Source organism: Saccopteryx leptura, chromosome 3 (genome assembly GCF_036850995.1).
Source record: "Saccopteryx leptura isolate mSacLep1 chromosome 3, mSacLep1_pri_phased_curated, whole genome shotgun sequence".
Classification (NCBI taxonomy): Eukaryota; Metazoa; Chordata; class Mammalia; order Chiroptera; family Emballonuridae; genus Saccopteryx; species Saccopteryx leptura.
The window spans coordinates 176424430-176440219 of NC_089505.1; the positions used below are offsets into that span (position 1 = coordinate 176424430).

Sequence of the window (15790 nt, forward strand, 5' to 3'; positions counted from 1 at the left end):
AGCTTTTACTCTGCAGGAGTATGTAAGCTCATTAACTACAGGGTGCCCAGGCTGAAGTTCAACTGAGTTATTAGGGAAACAGTGACTTTCAAAGCCTTTTCAGATCAGTTTAGAAAGGGTATGGCTTTCCTCATACTTTTCTTTTTAAGAAAATCATAATGGGTTCAGAGGCAAGACTTTAGAAATAAATAGATTATTAAAAATATGGAATTGGGCAACTTTCAAAGAATTTAAATATTTTACACTTCAGATTATTTTTGATAAATCCAATTATTATGAATGAATTAATTTCTTGTCTCCCTTCTTTATTTTTTTTTAATTTTTGTAGTTTTATGGATACTTATTGTAAATTCCAGTGTGGAATAAGTTTAATACCCTAATTAACCACTTCTTCCCTGTATTAGACATAAATTCCCTTGCTCCACCCAGTCAGCAGGCCTCGTTCATAAATCTCAGATGATTAAATCTTCAAAAAGTACATAACTAATTGGTTACTTCCTGCTAAGATAAGGTGTGTCAGCATCTCTCTACCTCCTTTGACTCAGCTATGATGCTACTTCTTCCTTAAACATCTACAGTTAACAACAGTTAAGGATCCCACAATGGCCCCCCCATGTCCACACTGCACACAGCACAGGATGTGCTCATGAGCTTCAAGATCAGCTTTTCGCTGGAGTTCCAGTAAAATGTTCTCTCGCTCTCTCTTTCTTTTTTTTTTTAAAGAAATAAACCACTGGCTTAATACTGACCTCTGGATTTCAAAAATCTAATATCCAAACAGAAAAATACTATATAATTTGAATTATTTTTTATAAATGAACCATTTTGGCAAAGAAAGAAAAGAAATGACAAAGCAATGTTTGACTTCAATGCTTATCCTCAGAACTAGTTTGCTTTATCAGGTGGAGACGAATTCTGTAACAACAGGATTCTGTGTGCCCCCTGGATCAGAGTCACAGAGGGGATTGAAGAAAAGAATAGAGTATTAAACTACTCAAACATGTAACTCACAGCTGCTGCTGAAGGTGAACATTAAATGTTGCTCATGGTTAGGCCGTGGCCAGGTGGTTCAGTAGATAAAGTATTGACCAGGCACCAAGGGAGCGAGTTTGACCCCCAGTTAGGGTAAGTATGAGAAGCAATCAATCAGTGCACAACTAAATGGAACAACTAAGTGGAACACGTTGATGCTTCTCTCTCTCTCTCTCCTTTTCCCCTCTGTTACTCTTTCTCTCTCTCAATCAATGGTAAAAAAAATGTTGGTCATGGTTATATTTTGGACATAGGCTGGGTATGAGAGATATAAACTGGTCTCACTGCTTCATTTCTGAGTCATCACCTAAATGTTCTATTCTCAATTCACCCTTTGATCAGATAGGGTTAATATTTCATCACTGGAGGAGAAATGAGCTTATAAGTATGCTAATTTTGTCAATGGATTCAAGGCCAATATGAAAACGTCCCCCAACACAGACAAAATTATAGCACAATATGTTGAACACTATAAAACCGTACCACTGGCATTCTTCCAGGGCTTTCATATCAATTGACTAAAAGAAAAGGTTTGGTAATTTACTTATTTAATTTCTTACTGTTGACTAGATTGATTTGGCAGGATCAGAGCTTAAGTTTTTGGAAAATTCACCTGGAAATAGTATGTGGGAGCTTTAGAATCTATAGACTAAACATGCTGTAAAGTGAGAAACCTACAGTGATGATAAACCCTGTACACCTCGTTGATAGCTACCAAATTTTAGCTAATACCCACACTGAGGGAGAATAATTGGCAAAGTTATAATATCTTAAAATTACCTCTCTAATTTTAAAGTGAATTATTTAAGCGAAACCTCTTCTTTGGTTAGGCTTCAGGTAAATAAGATATCTGTATCATAAAAGCATATTTTAATTTTACTTTTGTTTACATTTTATACTCACATAAACAAGTTCAATATGTATATTTCCGACAGTATCTCCACCTAAGCCAAAGTGTTTACAAAAATGATGTTCATAATTTTGCTGTTTTTCTTCAATCGTAGCTAGGCATGCAATCTACAATGGGTCATGCCAACTTATGTACATATAGACATAACGCGCTGTCCTTCATGTTGGTAAATTTGCTTAGATGTCACAAACCTAAGAAGTAATGGTTCAAATCTACCCACAATTAAAGTATTATTTGAAGCCACACATAAACACACACACACATATGTAAGTGGCTAAGGCCTTGGGGAAAGCTGGAGAACTTTCCATGTCTGGGGAGGGCAGGAAGCCAAGCCAGTGGTGTCTACACCAGGGGCCAGCAAACTGTTTCTGTAAAGCACCGAAGAGTAAACACTGTAGGCGTTATACATCACATACATACAGTCTCTGTTACATTTTCTTCCTTTTCCCCTCCTCCTCACTATTCTTCCTCCTCTTTTTCATCTTCATTATCATCATCTTTTTCTTTTTTAAATTACCCCTTGGAACCATAAAAATCTTAGAGGACAGTAAGAATCAGGCCTTGGATTTGGTCTTGAGGCCATACGTTGCTCTCCCTGAGCGAGGAGATGAATTAATGAGATAGCCTCACTCTTCACAAAAAGACAGCATTTCATTTCCTTTCATATTTACAGCTTGCATTACTGGACCAGTCTGAATTTTCCCATCTCCTACTGATTCTCTCTGATGGTTCTGCAGTAACATGTAACATTTAAAATTTGTGACAGTAGCTGAAATGGGAAAGGACTGAAAGAAGGAATCTGCAAGTTAGACTGGAGTTTGATGCTACTTAAGCACCTATGGGTGTGAGCTCCCAGCACACAGGCTTGTCTCTGACTACTGTCTGCAGGGCTGCCATTTTTCAGAGGCTGTCTACAGTCCAAACCATTTCTAAGGGCATGACATTGCCCCTGTGATGAATGCAGCTGCACTGAATAATCAACTGTAACCAGGAAATGGCTCAAAGCAGACTGAGTTAGCAAAAATCACTTTCTAATTTGCACTAGATCTATGGGAGGGCAGTAAGCAAAAGTTTCGGCCAAGAGCCAAAAAACATTCAGTTACAACAATATGTGAAACATTTGTATTAACAAGTAGATGGTAACAGCTAACTTGTCCTAACAAGTAATGTTAAGACTCAAAGCAGAGCTGTGATGTTCATGAAACAAGATAACTTGACAGGGGTAGAGAATTTAGCTAACTAACAGGAATTGCTAACCACTGATTTAGATCAACAGCTCACTGAGCAGGAATCCTGTATAATTCTATCTTTAAAATAAGTTGTTGGGTCCTAATAAGCATTAAAAAGCAAGGAAAACATTGAAGAATAGCAGACTTAAGCACAATAAGGAAAGATGAGGTGCTATTAGAATCTCAATTAGAAATCCCTTTAAGGAACAAAAGGAAAGTCAACTGGGTAAGTCAAGTTTAAGAGACATAGCTGAAGTTGGGGAAGGGCGATGTCCTCCTTGTAGCAACCTGAATATCACAAAAGCTTTCAGGAATTATTTTAAGAAACACTATTTCGCTAGGACACAAACACAGAAACAGTTTGCCAGAAGCTAAAATTAAGCAAATGACATAACTAACCAGTCTTGGAAGAATTATTAGGTTCTGAATAAAGATGGTCATTTGCACACTCTTTTGCTCCTTCCCCTGACTCCTTTCAAATAAAAGAATAAACTCACAAGGGCTAAAAGAACAGGAAGGTAAAGAAAGACACTAAATTTTGAAAGTGGGGAAGTAGATGAATGGGTGTTGAAAAATTTTTCAGGAACCCTAGAAAACAGACTCCTAGACCAGTGGCGGCAAAATGGGAGCCCCAAGGGCTTATGAAGTTTGGGCTGCACATAGTCTGCCTGAGAAGCGGTCTGATGCCCAGGGCCCTCTGACATAACATATCACCAGGCAAATGCCTCACCCCTGCTGGAGAAGCAGGTCCCAGGACTGGAGGCGCTGGGCCCAGTGAAGGGTGGGGCCATCATGCTGGAAATAAGGAAAAATGAAGTGAAATATGTATGCTACATGTTGGGATTTCCCAGTTATGTCAGGGTGCTGCCGCCAGGCTTATTTCCTTCCAGGGAGACACTGGGGACTCTTCTCTGGGCATCAGAGACCCTCTAACTAAACTGACCCGCCAAGTCTCCCTGTAATGACAGTCAACAAGCACCATGTTCTCAGTAACTCCCAATTAGTTTTTCAAGCCCCACTTTTGAACACAAGCAGAAAACCAAGGACTATAAGATAGATACATGAGGAACACCACATATATAAAAAAATATAAATCACAACAAACAAATCTAAAAATAGCAGCTTGAAGCAAACAGAACAAACAGGAAGATAATTTAAAAACAAAACAAACTAACTCACACATACCACCATTAATATCTTCAGACATAAGGAAAGACATTAAAGAAACAAAAACAAAGGACACTTAAAATAAGATTTTAGAAATTGAAAAAAAACTCAGAAATTAAAAATTCAAGAGGTTTTGAAGATCAAGTTGAGGAAATCTCCCAGAAAGTAGAGCATAGAGCTGTAGATATGAAAAAACAGAAGGAAGATTAAAAAAAAAAAAATCAGAAGATGGCCTCAAGAGGTCAGTATAATAGGATTTCCAGGGACTATAGAAAAAATGGAGCAGAGCAAATAATTAGCTAAAAATAAATCAAGAAAATTGATCAGAGCAAAAGAACAGACATTTCCAGACAGAAAAGGGATCCCCCAAAAGAATGCTTAACATAAATGGGGCTAGGCCCACATGACAGACAATGTCAGCATACTGGGACAGACGTGGTCTGATGGACCTGCAGAGAACACGCCCCTCAGAGCGGCTCTCAGTGACCTACAGCAGCTCTGCCGAGTAAAAGCCATGCGCAGTGCCTTCAAGATTCCAAAGGAGTGTTATTTCCAAACTAGAAATATGCATTGGTTACTTTATTAATTTTTCAGAAAGAATAAATAATTTTTAGATATACACTGTCTGTTTGGGGTTTGCACAGTCTCCCCACGTCCATGAGGGGTTTCACCGGGGACTCTGGTTTCCTTCTGCAAATTAGAGCTGTGCACGTGTCTACATTGTCCCAGTGTCAGTATGTGTGGGGTGTGTGATGTGTCCTGTGATGGACATGTGTCTTGTCTAGTGTGGGGCCTGCTTGTGCCCTCAGCTGCCAGGTTGGGCTTCTGCCACCTGCAACCCTGAAATTTATGATTTTGCTTGTTATTAATCTTTCTTAAACATATGCATACTTCACAGCTATTTCAGTGTTTAAAACTAGCAGTATTTAGGGTCTTTATTTATAAGTTTGCTGATGCTTACCTGATCAGAAATATACTATAGGAACTTAAGTTTAGTTATCAATTATCCTATGGTGAAATTGGTTTTATGTCATTTCACTTAAAGTTGTAGTTGCCAAGAACCTATGAGGACATTAAATGAGGACTCTCTGGACAACCAGAAGAGCTGATATTTTTGGAGCCATTGACACTCCAGCTGCCACATCCTCCACAGAGGAAACCACCTACAGGGTGGGCACATCCAGTCTGCAAAGACTGAGGAGGGGCTGACTTTTGGAAAGAGGCTGGACTGCTGGAAAATAAGGGATGAGGTGTGTACCAAGGGAGGGCAGTGTCCACACGGCCAGATGCTGGGGAGCCATCAAGGAGGATTAGAGAACGAAAACAGGTCCATCAGGGTTAGGTCCCTGGGGACATAGAAAGAATGTTTTGATGGGGTCTGTGGGGCAGAGGAGACTGGTCTGAAGTGAAGGGGATGGGCCACAGTGAGGAGAGCAGCTCCTTGGTACTTCTAGGCAGAGAGGGGAGCTGAAAGGAAGGGTGGGGTCAGGAGGAAGAGAGTGTTTGTGGGGGGTACATTTTAAACAAAGGTTGGATTTGAAAATGTCACAATGTGAACAGGCAGGAGCTATGAAGAAGGGCTGAAGGCACAGGCAGGAGGGACAACAATAGCTTCTTCCTGAGAAAGCAGGAGGAGATGCTGTTTCCAGAACGGAGTGAGGGGTAGGACAGGAGAAGGGAGCACAGGGCATGATTTCCAGGTTCAGGGCTCGCTGTATTAATCACAAAACCTACTCTAATTTCTAAAAGACAGCACTAGTGTAAAGGTTGTACTGTGTATATATAAGAACTTAAGTTGTCCACAGGGTTTCCAGATTGCTATGAAAATGGAAATTCCTTTGTCTTCTTTATCCGTGCTCACTCCTTCACAATTTTATTTAAATTAATAATGACAACTGTTATTAAGTGATACATTTCCAGCTCTTACATTGTTGTTAATAATCAACTACAACAAAAAGTGTAAAATTTAATCCTTGTACACTGTTTATGATGAGTAATGGGGACTTTTCAACTGTGCTCTCCATATAACGGCCCCTTGTGAGTGTCAACTAATGAGTCCCCACACCAACAGTCAGGCAACAACCAGCAGTTTCCATGGGGGGGGGGAGAGCTTAGGGGGCTGAACAATTTACAAAAGTCCTCATGGGGAGGGGCTCAGAAATACCTCCATCTCACAAGGTGGAAATGAGCACAATGGGTGGAATGCCCTCTTAAAAGGACACAGTCATTTTCATGGGGAGGCCACCCCCCCACATTTTCTGCAAGTGTTGTTAACTGGTCAATATTTCTCTTGATTTCTTTTTTCTATCAGTATCACTGAGAAACTATTAAATAGAGACACTCTACTTTCAAGTGGTCTTTCCTTATGTTTTATTGTTAGGAAATAGGATAGGTATAATTAACTCAATGGTAAAGCCTTGTATAGTCATGACTAATGAGGGTAGCTCAAGTGATCAAATTAAAGAAAAAAAAAGGCAGAGGCTGTCCTCCCCAGCTGTGACATGGCAGTGAAAGGAGACTCCCTCACAGGCACAGCTGGCTTGCAAATGAGCCTCTGTGATACCTTTCCATGGATTGCTAACAGTGCTCTATCCACCGGCATTATTTTTTAACATTTTAACTCAGCTAAGTGTACCATTCCCAAAGGTGTCGGTGGAGTTTCTCCTGCTTTATAGGAGTAAGCAAAATATGTGAAGGTCTTTCTAAGGGGTCATGGTGGGAAGCACTAGTGTTCAAGTTCTGTATGAGAGTCTAGCCATAGTTCAGGGCCTTCTGTCACGTGTACCTCCTCAGTTTGGCCAACCTTATCTATGCATCTGCCCTTCCCTCATCCTCAAATCTGCATTTACCACCTACTAAGTGCTCAGCACTAAGCTAAGCCAGGTGTCAAGAACACACGTATGAGTGAGCAAGATGTGTGCTTTGTCTTTAAAAGGTTTAAAGTCCAGTGGCTACCACCATCTAGTGTAGTAAGTAATGATGGTAGAAGATGGATAGGGTCTGTGAGAGGGCCAGAGAGAGCAACTAGCAAGACCTGGTTGAAGCAAGGTATTTGTTATGGGTATTTGTTAAGTCGAGACCTAGAGAATAACAGAGGAGAAGCAGAGGGTATAGTAGGTGTGGGTATCTCTTGATGTGCTCTAAAGTGGTCAGGCTGGTCCAACCCAGTTTATCTGCTTGCCCATCGCCCACATACAGTTTAATGACTCCTGCCTCCATGCCTTTTCTCATGCCATTCCACCCACTTGGAGTGCTTTCCTTCTCCTTAACTACCATCCATACTCCCACATTGGCCCGGGGTCTGTTTTAATCTGCCTTTCTACAGATACCACTCCAATCTTGATCACTTTGCTATAACAAATCTGTACAACACCATCATCTACTTCTATATATTTTTATATAATGTGCTCTTATTGTCACCCAATGAGAGCCTATACTTCACCAAGGAAAAAAAATGTCTTTTGATTCTCTTAGATGAGTCTTTTGATTCTCATTTGAGAGAAAAATCAAGAGGCCAGAGAAGAGAGCACATTTATTGAGCATCTACTACGTCCTAGGTATTATGCTGGCTGTTTAATTAGGTAACATATAGGGGCACTGGTTATTTTGAGGCTCTAAAGAAACCTTAAAGAATTTAAACTGACCTGCAACCCGGTGAATTGTGTCAACAGTACACAAAATGGAATGAGGGTTGCCTCCGCGTCCAAGACACAGCATGAAATCAGTTCTCAAATTAGAGCCCACATGTGCTAATAATTCAAAATTCTGTTATTTCAATAAAGGTTCACATCACTTTGAGCTGTTATATTTTGTTTCTTATGGGTTAAAACTCCAAGTATCTTAGAAGTTATAAATATAAAATGATAGCAGAGCTTAAATTTCTAGAGAGAGAAGAGAGGGGATAAAGAAAAAAAAGATTAAAGAAAAAAGGGAGGGAAGAGAGAAATTGTCTTTCAATGGCAAGTTGGAGCTTATATGGAAAGTCCAAATCTCTTTATTATTAGTAACTGTTATTTATATACTTCTGAAGGCTTTAGAGTACCTCCAGAAAGTTCTCACAGTACTTACATTCAGGAACAGGCTTTCTATTCAGGCTTTCCCACAGTGAGTGGTTTTCTAACTCTAAAGGCAGATCCTAAGAGGTAGATGGCTGAGTATGAGTTCTATTTCTATCACTCAGTAGTTTAGCTTTCACTCAGCTTGGTATGGACATCAAATAAGCACGTAGCAAGAGATAGGAGGGAGTTAAAGCTATTGGGGGTGCAGAGGTAGCCAGTCTGGAAACAGATGGTGCGATGCTCTGTCAGGGAGAGGGACGCTGAGGGACCTCTGCATGTGTAAAGGTATGAAATCTTCCCAGAGGAAAAATGCAGAGCCACAGCCATTCTCCTTCTTCTGATATTCCCCTAAGAACCCTTAGAAGTATGACATGAGAAGATCTGTTCATCAAAAACGCCTGCCTGGCATAATGTGTTTCCCCTAATAATGCTATGGAGCACAGTCACAGGCTCAGCCACAGAAACACAGGATTCACACCCACAGCCGCCACGCACTCACTTCCTCTTTCACAGCTCTCTCCAGGTGCATCCTCAAGGACCAGGGGCCAGAAATCCCAGCCACCACAAAACAATTTCCTATCGGGGAAAGAATGTGCATGAACACAAAATGTCTTGTTATGTCAGTCATTTAGAAATGAGTTTCTTTTTAAATATAGAGTGGTACCTTGAGATATGAATTTAATTCTTTCTGTAACCGAGCTCATAAGTCAGTCAATTCGTATATCAAACTGCCGATACTGGACCCGTGCGCCAACGTGCCAACTAGCGGCAGCTTCCTGAATCACGACTCGTATCTCGGAATTTCACTTGGATCTCGAACAAAAATACGGACCTAGTCACAGCTTGTATCCTAAAAAATTCATATGTTGGTCTGTTCGTATCTCAAGGTACCATTGTATTGTAATTGTTACCCCTGTTATTTTTTACTGAGAATGTATATACAAACCACAAACTAGGATGAATATTTCCATTGGCTGAAACCTCTGTCTCCCTCTCCAAGTAGTAAAGAGTGGCCCTCACAAGGCTGCAGGTTACTCTTACAATTCAAAATTTAACAAGGTTAATGACGGAAAATCAGTCAAAACAAGTACACTGCTCACAAAAATTAGGGGATCAGGGAATGTGCAGACTCCAGTACTGTCAGCCTTTTGTATAGTGCATTTTCACCAATGAAATCAAAGTTGGTTTTGCATGTCATTTGCATAACTGAACAACTTTCTTTGACTTCTTGTTTGCTTTTCTGATGTTCCTGCTTAATAAAAAAATCAAATGCTTCTTTTTTTAATTGCTTCATATTCATTTTGAAATATCCCCTAATTTTTGTGAGCCCTATATTTGCCTGCTTGGTTCATGCTACCATCACCTTAATTGTAGGAAAACAGTGCTTCCTTTTCACATTACTTAGTAATCAGCAGATGGGAAAGTCAAAGGCAAAACATAACACTAAAAAACTAGAAAATAAAACTAACAGTAACAAATAAACAAACACATACCCTGTATTGTTCTTAGAAGAAAATATTTGTGGTCATAAGGGTGCCTTCTGAATATTGATGGCCAATTGGGAACTTAATTTAAAACATTACCTTACATTTTACCAGAATTGCTGGTCTGCTCCCCTGAATATCTTTTGTTCACCCAAACTCAAACAAATGTGTTATTTTCAGATAAATTTCAAGCAAAAATCTCTTAAATGATGTCGAAAGCTTCAAGAGCAAATGTGTGTGCCAATTCTAAATATATTGATGACAACACATTTTACAAGTTTTTCCAGTGAAAATTACAACAGATATTTCCAAAAACAGTAGCAGAAATGGGAAGTGACAACACTAAAGTGAGAATGTTTCTGATACTGATTGGTGTGCCTTATCTGAAAGGCATGTAATAATGAAGAAAGAGAAAGTCCAGAGGTTTAAAGAATAACTATCACTTTCCTTCAAGCACATAAACACAGCAGGGAAAAATGATGGGAGGGAAGACAGTTTTCTAGTCAAGCTCTGCTTCACCCTCTAAGTCCAATTGTTCACTGAATCCTGGTGACTGTCTTCTGTGGGTCAGCCCATTCTCTCCATCTTCACGCCTCTGTACCAGCTCAGCTCCTCCTCCTCATCTCTCCTTAGGATGATAAGGGATGGAAAGCATGGTGGCTTCCCTATAGCTGTCACCAACACCATGTGAGAGGAACATACTGAGGAGTTCCTAAATTGGGGGAGTTAGGATGACAATGGACATTCCTGGAAGGACTTTCTGGACAAGCTGGAGTTTGGATGTCCATCTGGGCTCAGCTGAGTAGGTATTACTGAGCACCTCCTTCAGGCCAGCTGCTGTGGACAACTGAGGACACACTGGAGTGAGACAGCACTGATCCCGTCTCCTTCCCTTCCAGCTCAGGTCTTAAAGGACAGGGTGTGCTCCAGGAACTAGGAGTGGTGCTAGAGGTTCAGAGGGAACACGCTTCTGGCGAAAGACCAAAAGTACATATAGCAAAAATTATCCTGCACAGATCCTTCATATTTTTTCTCACTAGTACTGGGGCTTTGGAACATGAAAAATCTGAGCTTCAGCATCTTTTGTTCTCTCTGCCTTGAGGTTGGTCAGGGCTGCTCTTTCCCAGAGGCACACAAGCCCTGGGCTAATTTAGCAGATTGTTTGCTTATAATGTGACTTCACTGTTTGCATGCAACCATCAGATCACAAAGTTGTTGTTTTTTAAAGGTTATAAACAGAAAGGATGAAAAGTGCCATATAAATGGCCTTTGTTTTGAAAATACTCAGTTTAGGTCCTGGCTCTACCACTAACGAGCTGAGTAAGCTTTGGAGGGCACTTAACTTCACTGTGCCCCGTTCCTTCCCAGTGAAACAGTACCCTAGCCCCGAAATTAGACTGATTGACTTTGTATGTAGCTCAAGGCATACTTTTGGGCTACAGAGAACATGTTGTTTTTGTCTACCTAGGACCCCTTTTTGCCTTTATTCTAGAAATGGCATTGCCCTGTTGGTAGAGGTCCCTTCTCCTGTCCCACTCAAACCATGGATTTCTGTGAGGCTTACAGGCACAGAATTCTCTCCCTTGACAACAGGACAAGGGTAACAGCCTGCCCTACACTCTGGCTTTGTTGACTGGTCTAGAGATGATCACAGGACCTAAAGGGGATAGCCATGATCCTTTCTCAGGATTTCTCTTAAGTGGATAGCTATCAAAAAAGGTTTTCTGGCTGTGGCTGGTTTGCTCAGTGGTAGAGCATCAGCTCAGCATATGGATGTCCTGGGTTTGATTCCTGGTCAGGGCACAGAGGAGAAGCACCCATCTGCTTCTCTACCCCTCCCCCTCTTGCTTCTCTCTCTTTCTCTCTCTCTCTTCTCCTTCCCTCCTGCAGCCATGGCTTGATTGGAGGGAGTTGGACCTGGTCTCTGAGGATGGCTCCATGACCTCTGCCTCAGGCACTAAAAATGGCTCCGGTTGCAATGGAGTAAGGGCCCCAGCTGAGCAGAGTATCACTCCTTGTGGACTTGCCAGGTGGATCCTGGTCAGGGAGCATGTGGGAGTCTGTCTCTGCCTCCCCTCCTTTCAATACAGTAAAAAAAAAAAACATTTGTTTTAAAGGTTTTCTTCCTCTTTGACTGTGTTAGGGTATGTCCACAGAAACACTGGCAATGATATCCTCTGTCATGGGGACATGCTGAGGGAATGAAGGAGGCATTTCAATGGCAGTAGAGACAGAGCAGAGAAGTGTGATGGGGCTCCAGGTCCTGGATCCAAGTGTCCCCGGGGCTACTCTGAGTTCACCTTCAGTTCCTTTAAAAATAAATGAGCCTGATCAGGTGGCACAGTGGATGGAGCATTGGCCTGGGATGTTTAGGACCCAGGTTCGAAACTCTGAGGTCACGGGCTCACCAGCTTGAGTGCGGGGCCACTGGCTTGAGTGTGGGATCATAGACATAATCCCATGGTCACTGGCTTGAAGCCCACAGTCGCTGGCTTGAGCAAGGGCTCACTGTCTCGGCTGTAGCCTCCTGGTCAAGGCACATATGATAAAGCAATCAATGAACAACTGAGGTGCCACAACTATGAGTTGATGTTTTTCATCTCTCTCTCTTTCTGTCTGTCCCTGTCTGTCCCTCTATCTCTCTCTCTCTTTAAAAAGAGACAAACAAAACGTATAAATTCTGACTCATAAAAGTGCTCATTCACTTTTCTATCCTTTCTCATGTAAATACTTTCATTATGTTCAAGGCTTTGTTTTATTAGCATGGACACTCCACACATTAAAAAAAAAAGAATCGATATATATTATCCATCACAAGTTTTGGAGCTTAACAAAACACACCTAATAATAAAATGTCATGCTTGGTTTCTTAAAAGAACACAAACAAAAAGGGTACCTATGTTTAGAAAATTAGGTGTTAAGTTGTCTTCATTATGGAGTAAAGGATATTTCTTCTAAATACATTTCAGTAAGAACTATGGAGGGTTATTAAAAAGCAATATGAATTCTGTATTAAAAACGTGAAAAACTCACTACCAAAACAAGCAACCCATAATACATTTTTAAGTCTACAAAAGAATATGGGTAATTTCCTTGAAACATATAATATCTTATTTAAATAATGAAATAGAAGCCAAAATAATAATATAGATGATTAAACTGCATTGCAAAGATTATTTAGTATCCTCCTATTATTTATTTATTTATTTATTTAAAAATTTTATTTATTGATTTTTGAGAGATGAGAGACAGAGAGAGAGAGAGAAAGGTGTGAGGGAGGAGTGGGAAGCATCAACTCATAGTTGCTTCTCATATGAGCCTTGAACCAGGCAAGCCTGGGGTTTTGAACTGGCGACCTCAGCGTTTCAGGTTGAAGATTCATCCATTGCACCACCACAGGTTAAGGTCTTGTTTTTAATTTTTATTCAATATTTCAATTCCCAGCATCAAGACCATAATTTTGCCTTCCTGTTCTTAATCTTCTCTAATTAATATAATTAATTTCTTGCATAATGTGTTTATGCAAAAAAAATGATAAGTCAGGAAGCTAGGTGAGAATAAAATGTAGGTGAATAAAAAGTGACATGTAAAGTGATACCAATTAAAAATTTTTGCTCTACATATTACAACTCAGAAACAAAATTACCTTAAAACTACTGCAAAATTGCTTGTGGGTTTATAAACTTTCACTCATTGTTGGGATGTAAGCAATGTCAAATGTTTTAAAATGCAAAATGTTATAGAAAATCAGGTTAAATGTTTTTTAAAAAAGTTAAGCTCTTTGACATTCTCCAATATCCAAGGTTATTTTGACAGACTGCTATTATAATTTTTGAAGCAAACTACTTTATAAATGAAAGAATTAGTTCATTTGAAAGAACCTGACTCGTCAAGACCTGGGGGGACTGGGCACGTGATGATCACTGGTATGAACCGCAGCGCTCCTCGGCCCCTGACATGACTTGTATCGTCAGAGGTGGTCCACTGGGCTAGAGATCAGTTCAGTCATGGTTGAACCAGAAGCAGCTCCCAGAAGTTCTGGCTTTATGCTTTGGAGACCCCAGTCTTCTCTGTGTCTGTCTCCTTCAAACTATATGAGAGAAAACGTGAGCACTACACAATCCTGCTTTCTAGAGCCCTTCCTCTCCTCTGAGTGCCCAAGCTGTTAACGGCAGAATTGGGAAGTCCAGAGAGCTCTTTTTACCTCAGTTTATCAGATAATAAATTCAGTCCAACTGCAATTAAATTCAGCTAGCATTTAGATAACCTTATGAGTACTGGAGACATGAGGAACAGAGAAAAGAGGAGGAAAATGGACTGGACCAGTTGCCGGTGTTCACTGAACTGTTCTCACGAGAACTCTAGAGTCTCTAAGTCTTCACATTTTTAAACAATTTCCCCCCTGCAACCACCCACAATCAAATTCCCCAGCTTCCAAAAATTATTTTTTCCATTATTGATTCATTAAAATGTCCATTTATTTACCACATGTCTGACTGTGCTGGGAAAAATAAAGGTACAAAAGGAACCAGGACCAGATTCTGCCTATAAGGAGCTGACTGGCCAGTCTACCAGGGAAAGGAAGGTCACAGATGATTAAAAACAAGGTCAAAAGTGATTAGGACTTGTCCTTGGCAATTGTCAAGGTCATTTGAAACTTGAGGTTCTATAATTCTCTCAGGTTTTGCTGCTCAAATTGTAATCCACAGACCAACAGCATTGGCATCACTTGGTATGTTGTTAGAAATTCAGAATCTCAGGTCCTACCCAGACTTACTGATTCCAAATCTGCATTTTAACAAGATCCTCAAGTGATTCACAGAAATTAAAACTTGAGAAACCATAGCTCTACAGGAGAGATATTCAGGAAAAGGGTGTTATAATTCTGATAAATGGTCGGTTACTTCACAGGAGGGGTCATGTATTATAAACAAAGAGATGTCTCATTAGATTCACAACTTTTATCTAACTGCAACTGAGCAAGCTGGTTCTTCCTCTGACAATTGCCTTTCTCTGCTAAGTGTCTCTGTTAAATTCCTTCTGGTTACACATTAGTGCAACTTTGGTTTTCCTTGTCCCCCAAAATATCAGTTGCCCAATCTCAGTGCTTACATTTCAGTTATCCCTTGTGTTCACTGTTGACAGATATCATTTTCAATCAATTACCTATTTCATTAACAGCAAATACTTACATAAAGCCTAGATATATCAGGCACTGTTTTAGGTAGGTCCTCCCTCCCTCCCTCCCTCCCTCCCTCCCTTCCTCCCTCCCTCCCTTCCTCCCTCCCTCCCTCCTTCCTTTCTTTCCCTCCCTGCCTCCCTTTCTCTCTCCCTCTCTCCTTTCCTTTCTTTTTTTTTAGTGAGAGGAGGGGAGATAGAGAGACAGTCTCCTGCATGTGTCCTGCCTAGGATCCACCTGGCAACCCATCTGAGCCGATGCTCAAATCAACTGAGTTATCCTTAGTGTCTGAGGTTGACGCACTAGGACCCACTCAGCCACTGGCTACAAGAGGGGAAGAGAGAGAGAAGGGGGAGAGAGAGGGGAAGAGAAGCAGATGGTCACTTCTCAAGTGTGCCTTGACCAGGAATCAAATGTGGGACGGCTGCACGCTGGACCAACCCTCTGTCCACTGAGCCAACCAGCCGGGGCCAGTAGTTACTCTTAATATCCCCATTTCACAGCTGGGAAAGTGAAGACACAGAGAGGATAAATAAGGCCAGCAGGAAGTTGCAGAGCTGGAATTCAAAGCCAGGGACTGTGGCACTGGGTTTGTGCTTTCATACCATCTTATGCCATTCTGTGTACACAGAAAGATGAGTGTCTTAGGATTGAAATCGACCAAGTCATGAGATAAAGAAAGTAAAATAGCACAATTGGGAGAAAGAGGCCTCAGTCCCGATGGTCTAGAA

At 40.8% G+C, this 15790-nt stretch overlaps 1 protein-coding gene across 1 annotated transcript in view; it reads right to left on the bottom strand.

Moving 5' to 3' along the window:
- Positions 1-15790, bottom strand: part of GMDS (GDP-mannose 4,6-dehydratase) — a 770392-nt gene that overhangs the window by 141093 nt on the left and 613509 nt on the right. The window lies entirely within an intron of this gene.